Source organism: Leucopleurus acutus, assembly GCF_964270905.1.
Source record: "Leucopleurus acutus genome assembly, chromosome: 15".
NCBI lineage: Eukaryota > Metazoa > Chordata > Mammalia > Artiodactyla > Delphinidae > Leucopleurus > Leucopleurus acutus.
This window is the reverse complement of record NC_139157.1, coordinates 43,725,926-43,734,316: the sequence shown is the minus strand read 5'-3', so window position 1 is coordinate 43,734,316 and position 8,391 is coordinate 43,725,926.

The window sequence follows — 8,391 nt, the reverse complement described above, 5'->3', positions numbered from 1 at the left end:
GCTGCAAGGGCTATTGGGGTCCTCAGTGGTACTTCTAGGTCCAGTGGCTAGGGACCAGGGCAGGCAACAGTGGCGGCTGGAACTGGTGGTGTGCACACACTCAGCTGTGGGGGCCAGCTGCAGGTACCTGTGTAGTGGTAAGGGTTGGCTGCAAACACACACGTAGTGTAGTGGTGGGGGCCAGGAGCCAATGACAGGTTCACTGGAATCTGCAGGGGCCCTGGCTGTTAGCATGTTCTTCTGTGTCTCCAAATCTCCCCCTAGGTATGCACCCTTCAGGAGGTTTGTGATGGGCATCAGGCCAGTGGGTGAAAGTGCATGGCTGGAGGGGCTAGAATTGAATGTGCACACGGCAGTGGGGGCAGCTGTGGGAGTCTTGTACTCACGAGTTGCAGAGGCCTAGGCTGGTTGCTGGTGTCCTTCTGGGCTCTGGTCGGGGTGGGGGAGGGGAGGTAGTAGGGAGGGACTCAGGTGACTGGCGTCAATGAATGAGAACACCTTTCATCTGTTGGGTGAAAGCTAGTGAAATCTGCAGGGGGTCTGTTGTGACTGTGCTGGCCATTAGTTTCTTCAGTGGCAAAATCAGCTGGGTTTGTCTGCATATCAGGTCTCTGTAACTGCAATTGCTCCTACTGCATAGCTGGCTATTGGTAGCCCCTGCTTTGTTTCCTTGTTCCTAGCTGTCTCTGTGTGTCTCAACTTTGCCTGCCTGGGTAGGGGGAACCAAAGTGGGACCTTTGTGTAGTGTTCCAAAAGGCTGGGTAAGCAAGTTGCTCACCCAGCTGTTCCTTTCCTGACAAAGGGAACTCCTTCTAGCTGGGAAGTTCACTCTTGGTGCTGAGCAATGCCAGCCAGGGGATGGGATGATAACAGGCAAAATGAAGCTGTCTTCATTCTCTTCTGGTGCTGTTATTCTTAGGTGTTTCATTCCACTGTGCTGTTAGGGTTTCTTAAGTGGACTCCAGAGCTCTCCCAGAGCTGTTTTTGTTTGTGGATAGCTGTCTAATTGCAGATTTTTGTGGTGGGATGCAGGCTGTATTCTCCTACATCACCATTTTGGTCTCACCTATTGTTTTTTGGCTGATACTTTTAAATTATCTGCTCCAGTTAGGCCACAGATACCCTCATCTATTGATGCACTTGAGACCCCTTTGCTTTTCCTTTGGAATAACATTAGCTAGGGCTCATTCAACATAATTTCAACCCGTATGTTTTCTGAAAATTCCCTAGTAGCCTCCTTTGTCCATGCTTAAATGATTTTGGAAGTCGAGAAGGGAGACTTCTAATATGTATACCCATTTTTTTTCTGTCAGTAAAATGGAAATATTATGGGACTCTTCACTTTGATAAGTTCTCCCAACTACTCTGTTATCACTCAGTTGAACACATATGAAGGTGATAATGTCTTAGATCGAGGGCAACCAGTCTACAAACAAATGTTAAGTGGCTCAAAAATAGATCTATAACCACAGCTGCAGCTCCATCAAGTCACCAGCTGGACACGTCCTGGGAGAATAGAATCTGGCTTCCTTTGTTTTGCAACATCAGCTCACTGTTTTTTTTTTTAATACATTTTAACTTGAAAAAGTTAAATTGCCCTCAATAACTGAAAGCACCCCATGCTGTCAGGATTAGTGTTGAAATCTTCCAGCTCACATAGGAGACAGAAGATAGTCCTCATGCCCACTCTCTGGAGAGTCTCTGGAGGGGCCGCTAACCACATGATCACTGCTTCCCTTATTCCACCTACCTCTGAACAGCATGAAGCCTCAATTAGGTCAGTGAAGAGGTTTTAAACACTGCTCTGCAGACTGGAATGTACTGGTTGCACATCAGGTTTATCTAGGGAGATTTTTAAAGACATGACCCATGCTCAAGGAATGGGATGGGCTCAGAAATATTTTTTTGAGTTCCTCTAGTAATCTTGGTGAATAGCCAGGCTTTGGAATCATGACTCAGAGCATCAAAGAGAAATGTAGCTCCTTTCCTTTCTGTCTTGTAAAATTTACACTACTGTCTATAGCTGTGCTGTCCAAAATGGTAGATGGCAGCTACTCCCAACACGGGGCTATTGAGCGCTTGAAGTTACATGGCTACTTGAGATTTCAATGGCATGTTGAAATAACAGTATTTCGGACATATTGGGTTAAGTAAAAATTTTATAAAACCTTATTTCACCTGTTTCTTTTCATATATTTTAATGTAGTTACTAAACATTTAAAATTACATATGTGACTTGCATTAGATTTCTTCTGGACTGTCCTTATCTGGAAGGCATCTGTACCACAGCTCAGGAATTTTGAGTCATACAAGGAATCTTGTAGATGATACAACCTTTCATTTCATAAATGAGGATACAGGCACCAAGGCGGCTGCTGTGACTTACTCAGGTCCCTGACTTGGTAGTAGAGCCAGGATGTACATAACTGGATCTCCATTGAGCGGTAGCTTTTCCCTCCCATGCTGCCTGTGTTTGGCTGCAGTTGCCACACTGAGTGTTTCCGGGTTCCTACAACACTGGGGCATGAAAAGGCTTACTACCCTCAGCCCCTGCTGCAGTCTCTGCTCACCAGATCCTGTCTGCCTAGCTGGTACTTCCAAATTCATTACTAAAAAGCCATATATGGGCCTTAAGTCAATGTCTCCCCTTTTCATCATCTCACATTAATTACTAGCTTTGACTCCACAGGGAGCTGTGGTTTCAGTAAAGTCTTGATATCTTTCCAAAGCATGGCTGGGAAAAACAAAAGCAAAAAACCCAAACCAACAACAACAACAAAAAAACAAACCCTTCTAACTAATTGAGAAGTGTGAACCTTTGAAATTCATTAATAATTTTTTCCCCCAAAGTTTACTACATCTTGATTTTCTCTGGCATCCACAAAACAATGTTCCTTCTCCAGTAGTAGTTCACTCTTCAGAAGGATGAAGTGCTGATGGGTGGTGAGCCACTCCTTGGCTTCTGTCCTTTAGCCATAAAAACAAGGTTTTTTTTTTTGTTTTTTTTTAATGACATCAACATAGCCTTTCTTATATAAGACTTCTTTTTAAGCTAAAAAATATTTTTCCTTCTTTCTCATCTGTTAATAAATTATTTGAGAAATGTAAACAAATAATGTTAATAGGTAGCATACAAAATATTTCTAGAATCCATCGCCCTGCCACAGGAATATCTGCTGCTCTGAATGGTGCATTCCAGGGACCCACTTTCCCGGATGATTCCAAGCTGGTTGAGGTCCATGTACGTACATGTTCCAAGATGTGTGTATATGTGTGTCAAAGTGAAGACACAGAGAAACACCTGGCTGATGTCTTTGCGTTTTGATGTCTTTTCTTCTGGATTCCTTAGGTTTAAGCTGGGCTGTCAAGTGTAGAATTTATAGAGTAATTAACCCAAGTCACTGATAAATTAAAACGCCCCAGGAAAATAAAGCTAGGTGAATAAATCTGGTTTTAGAATTTCTGAGAACTAGGTCACAACATGATTTCTAACTTCAGTCCATTACTATTTAGTTGAATCCTTGCTGCTGGCAGAAAGCAGGCAAGTTCTCCTTCCCTGACTCCAAAGCCCTTGTATGCGGGGCAGCAAAAATTTCTTTTTATGGCCCTATTTTCCTCGTGACTTATAGATGTCTTTCACTGCTGCTGATTCTTTCTGACCATAGAGATAGTCACTATGTGAAAAGAAATAAGAATAATAATCAATGGATGACATGTTTAGAGATGACAGTATCAACACCATCTGCAACAGCAGGCTGCAGCCTATGCTGGTATGTATGCTACCATACAATTATTTATAAATGGAGGAGGTGGAAAGAGTTTTTGAAAGTCTCTAGCTTTGTTGAGGGGAAGAGCTATTCTTTAGTAATAAAAAACCTGAGATGAGGTAGTGAGGGAATATGGTGGGTGTGGTCTGGGATGTGGCGTCCTTGGAAGCCTTCTTCCCAGTGGCAGGGATTGATGATTTATGATCATCCAGGTGCACTTTCTCCTTGATGAACTGATGACTTCTAAGGTGTGGGAAAACTCTGGTGCCTTACAGCTCTAACAATCGCAACTTTTCTTGATGTACCTCAAAAACACACACTCTTCCTGTTAAAATATCTATGTGGGGCTTCCCTGGTGGCGCAGTGGTTGAGAGTCCGCCTGCCGATGCAGGGGACACGGGTTCGTGCACCGGTCTGGGAAGATCCCGCGTGCCGCGGAGCGGCTGGGCCCGTGAGCCATGGCCGCTGAGCCTGCGCTTCTGGAGCCTGTGCTCTGCAACGGGAGAGGCCACAACAGTGAGAGGCCCGCGTACTGCAAAAAAAAAAAAAAAAAAAAAAAAAATCTGTGTGACCCTTGGGAAAATCTCAAAGGTAGTGTATTGCTTTAAACATTATCTATGTTGCTACTGTTTCCTCCTTCTCCTGCTACTATGAACAGGCTTCTCAATGTCACAAGGTATCTGTTTTTAAGCAGAGTTGTCTCTACTTCTCTATTTAAAGCATCAAGACATCTTCCAGATTTACGTAGGTTAGAAAGAATGCAGAAGCCACAGTTTCAGTTTCATATTTCTTAGAGGTCTACATCCTTAAACTTTGAAACAAAACATGAACAATCTCTCTCTACACATACATAATAACCCCAGTGCAATGTTTTTAAGCTGCAAGTTGCAATCCATTAGTGAGTTTTGAAATCTATTTAGCAATCAAAATCTTTCTTTTTTAATGAAATCGACTAAAATAAAAAATGTAAACATTGGTTTCTGAAACTTTGTTTTATATATATCTATTTCTATATCTTTATCATCTATCTACCTAGCTTGTCTATTATCTATCATCTCTTTTCTGTCGTCTCTCTATCTATATTAGTTTCTAGTTAAAAAAGAGTTTTGAAGAAAATCTGTTTTGTGGGAACTGTCAGAAATAGATTATTAGATTCTGTGACAATTCTTATAATTTCTTACTATGTTAAATAGGGAACACTTCCTGTGAGTTTGCATATATGATGATGTCCTCCTTTCATAACTTCTTCCTCTCAGAGCTACATGTTGGATTTTTTGGGGGGAGTTTTGGGGACTTTTTTTTTTGGCCTTTTAAAACTGTGTGTAGGGACATTAATAATGATTAATACTAACTCTTTTTTTTTTTTTTTTTTGCGGTACGCGGGCCTCTCACTGTTGTGGCCTCTCCCATTGCGGAGCACAGGCTCCGGACACGCAGGCTCAGCGGCCATGGCTCACGGGCCCAGCCGCTCCGCGGCATGTGGGATCTTCCCAGACCGGGGCACGAACCCGTGTCCTCTGCATCGGCAGGCGGACTCTCAACCACTGCGCCACCAGGGAAGCCCTAATACTAACTCTTAAAGACATCTAGAAAAATTATTAGAGGCCTTTGAATCCTGGCTTCAAGCTCTCTGGGCCAGATCCAGCTTCTGTTCCTCTTCACTGATGCCATCCAGCAGAAGAGGCAGGTAAAATGTCAGCTCCTTGAAACCTTTGTCTTGGTGGGCACTGGCTGTCAATGGGGCATTAAATGAAAGAGGTTGTGGAGGAATCAGGCACCTGTTCAAACAGTCTTTCATGTATCATTCTTCATGAATGTACTTGGAGGTCAATAGCCAATGAGACTTGTTTAAACTTCTGAGCAATAGGAACACCAAACCAGAAACAGAAATTTAAAGTGAAAACTTTACAATGGTATGAAAAGCAGAGCATAATTTCTAAAGGAGTAGATATCATGTGAAATATTGCTTCCCTATGCAATTTTGACACTTCGGTCATCCACTCTGGGTATAGAATCTGGTACTTCTTTGATTGTCAATCCAGAATAATAGAGCTGTCATTTGTCATCTCAATGTCTAAGCAACAAAAGTCACCTACAAAGATAGAGGCCAAAAATAATTTATATTTTCTGGTTTATCCTTCATTAGAACTATTCTGCTTCTTGGGGAAAGGAAGACACAGACACTGCTGTCAGTTCCTGGTGAAGCTGGCAAATAAGACTTTCTTATATATTTCTGAACTAAGAAAAAACATATAGTTCTAACTGACAACGCTTCTTTCAATAAAACAAAAAAATTATGTTTAGAGTGGCATTTTATCAATTTCCTCCCTGAAAATGAACAGTGTATATTACCCAGATTCTTAGTAATAAAATACAATTTAACAACCATTATTACCAGGATTTTATGGATTTCAGTAGTCATTGTCAACCATCATGATCAAATTTAAATACATTCTTTTTCCTGTCTATAATTTTGGCTAAGCTACTATATTCATATATTTTATTTCCCATATATAGCAAATAGTATTTTGATACTTAGCAAATACAGTTTAATCCTGAACTATGAAGTTCAGAAGCTTTTTGGCTTCCAGAGAATGACATCTGACAGATCATGGACCTACAAAAGTTAGTACTATTCTTTCACACTCAGAATAGAAACTCTGTAATACAGATCTTTCATTTCAATACAGTATAGATAACAGAGGATGTGGTTAAGTGGAAACAGCTGGGAGTTTTGCACTATTATTACAAATCAGAACTCTAATACTTCCTTTTCACTGCAAGCATTTGTTAATCTCAGCTCATCTGTGGTTCTAAGTGTTGGTTTAGTTTGCTTTCTTCATAAAATGGTATCTCTTGACTTGTGAGGCAAGATCTCTTAGGTTAAATTGCTAGGTCATGGTCATTCTTACTGGTATCCAATAAAAGCAAAAGTAATACGGCAGCATTGTTTTCAAACAATTCTCCAGCAGATTATGTTCTACTTATAAACTTGCCTATAGAGAAGGAATATTGTCATGTATCTGCATGTGGAAAGGAAGTTACATCTTGACATGTTTTCTAATATTTCATTTGTAGTTTTCCTGTTAATGTTTTTACTTGTTGAAAGATGCAGAAAATATTTGAAAGCTAATTTTTGAAGGACTTGTAAACAAAGGTGACACCATTATCCCACTTTTAATAGAGCATGAATTTTTGAGTGGATGTACCAATTTAGTGTTAATTCCCCCAGATGCTTTGTGAACATTAGCATGGATATTTAACATGTCCATATGTTTGAAAATGTTGCTCCCTTGGCCTCATCAGAACAGAATTATAATCAAGCCAAGTGCTCAAATACTATTCTTAATAACTCTTCTATTAAACCCCAATATTATTAGGAAGATTATTAATTTTTATTCATTAGTTACTTGTTCCTCTCTGATGAATTTGAAGTTTTTAAATAATTCATGTACCTGAAGAGAAATGACAGTATTTTAGGGGGTTGTGTTTTTCTACTTTTATGTGCTAACTTTTATGCTGACAGTATTAAAATTAAATTCACTGGTCAGAGCTCTGGTGATTTGAGATATTTTAAAATGTCACTTTTCTACAGCTATTATTGTACATTTTGGGGGTAAATGACATACAACTTTTATCCTAGAGCCATTTATACCCTGGTATCAAAAGAGATTTTAGGGCTTCCCTGGTGGCGCAGTGGTTGAGAGTCCGCCTGCCGATGCAGGGGACACGGGTTCGTGCCCTGGTCCGGGAAGATCCCACATGCTGGGGAGCGGCTGTGCTCCGCAGCGGGAGAGGCCACAACAGTGAGAGGCCCATATACCGCAAAAAAAAAAAAAAAAAAAAAAACGAAAAAAAAAATACAAAAGAGATTTTAAAATTATATATAAGTTTATATATATAAACTTATATTTGAATGTAAGTTTTAATACTAAGAAATACCCATATTTCCTTTATTTATATGGTTGAATAAACTTTTTGAGATTTACAAAATAATCACATTATGTTTGTTTTTTTAGAATTACCCCTGGACTCTAAATTTGTAAGATTCTTTTAAAATATCTCATAAACATCTGGCTACTATCCAAACCCTCATTTAGTTTTATACAGTGGAAAGACATTTGACCATCAAATAGATCTTTGATTTTTATGAAGAATAAAGGACCATATATCTAGCAAAATAGTACTATCAAAATAGTAATTCTCGGGCTTCCCTGGTGGCGCAGTGGTTGAGCGTCCGCCTGCCGATGCAGGGGACGCGGGTTTGTGCCCAGGTCCGGGAAGATCTTACATGCCGCGGAGCGGCTGGGCCCATGAGCCATGGCCGCTGGGCCTGCGCGTCCGGAGCCTGTGCTCTGCAACGGGAGAGGCCACAACAGTGAGAGGCCCGCGTATCGCTAAAAAAAAAAAAAAAAAAAGCAATTCTCAAAAAAGTTCCTGTTTATTGCGTCATATAATCAAGTGATTAATGAAAAGAGGCTAACAAATGGTTTGTATCTGAAACTACAAAATAGAAAGAGCTATCTGATCACCCTCATTTTGATGTACATTATCTAGATTATGTATATTACATATATCATATATATGTGTATATGTCATTGTATTAAAATCCACACCAGTTTAG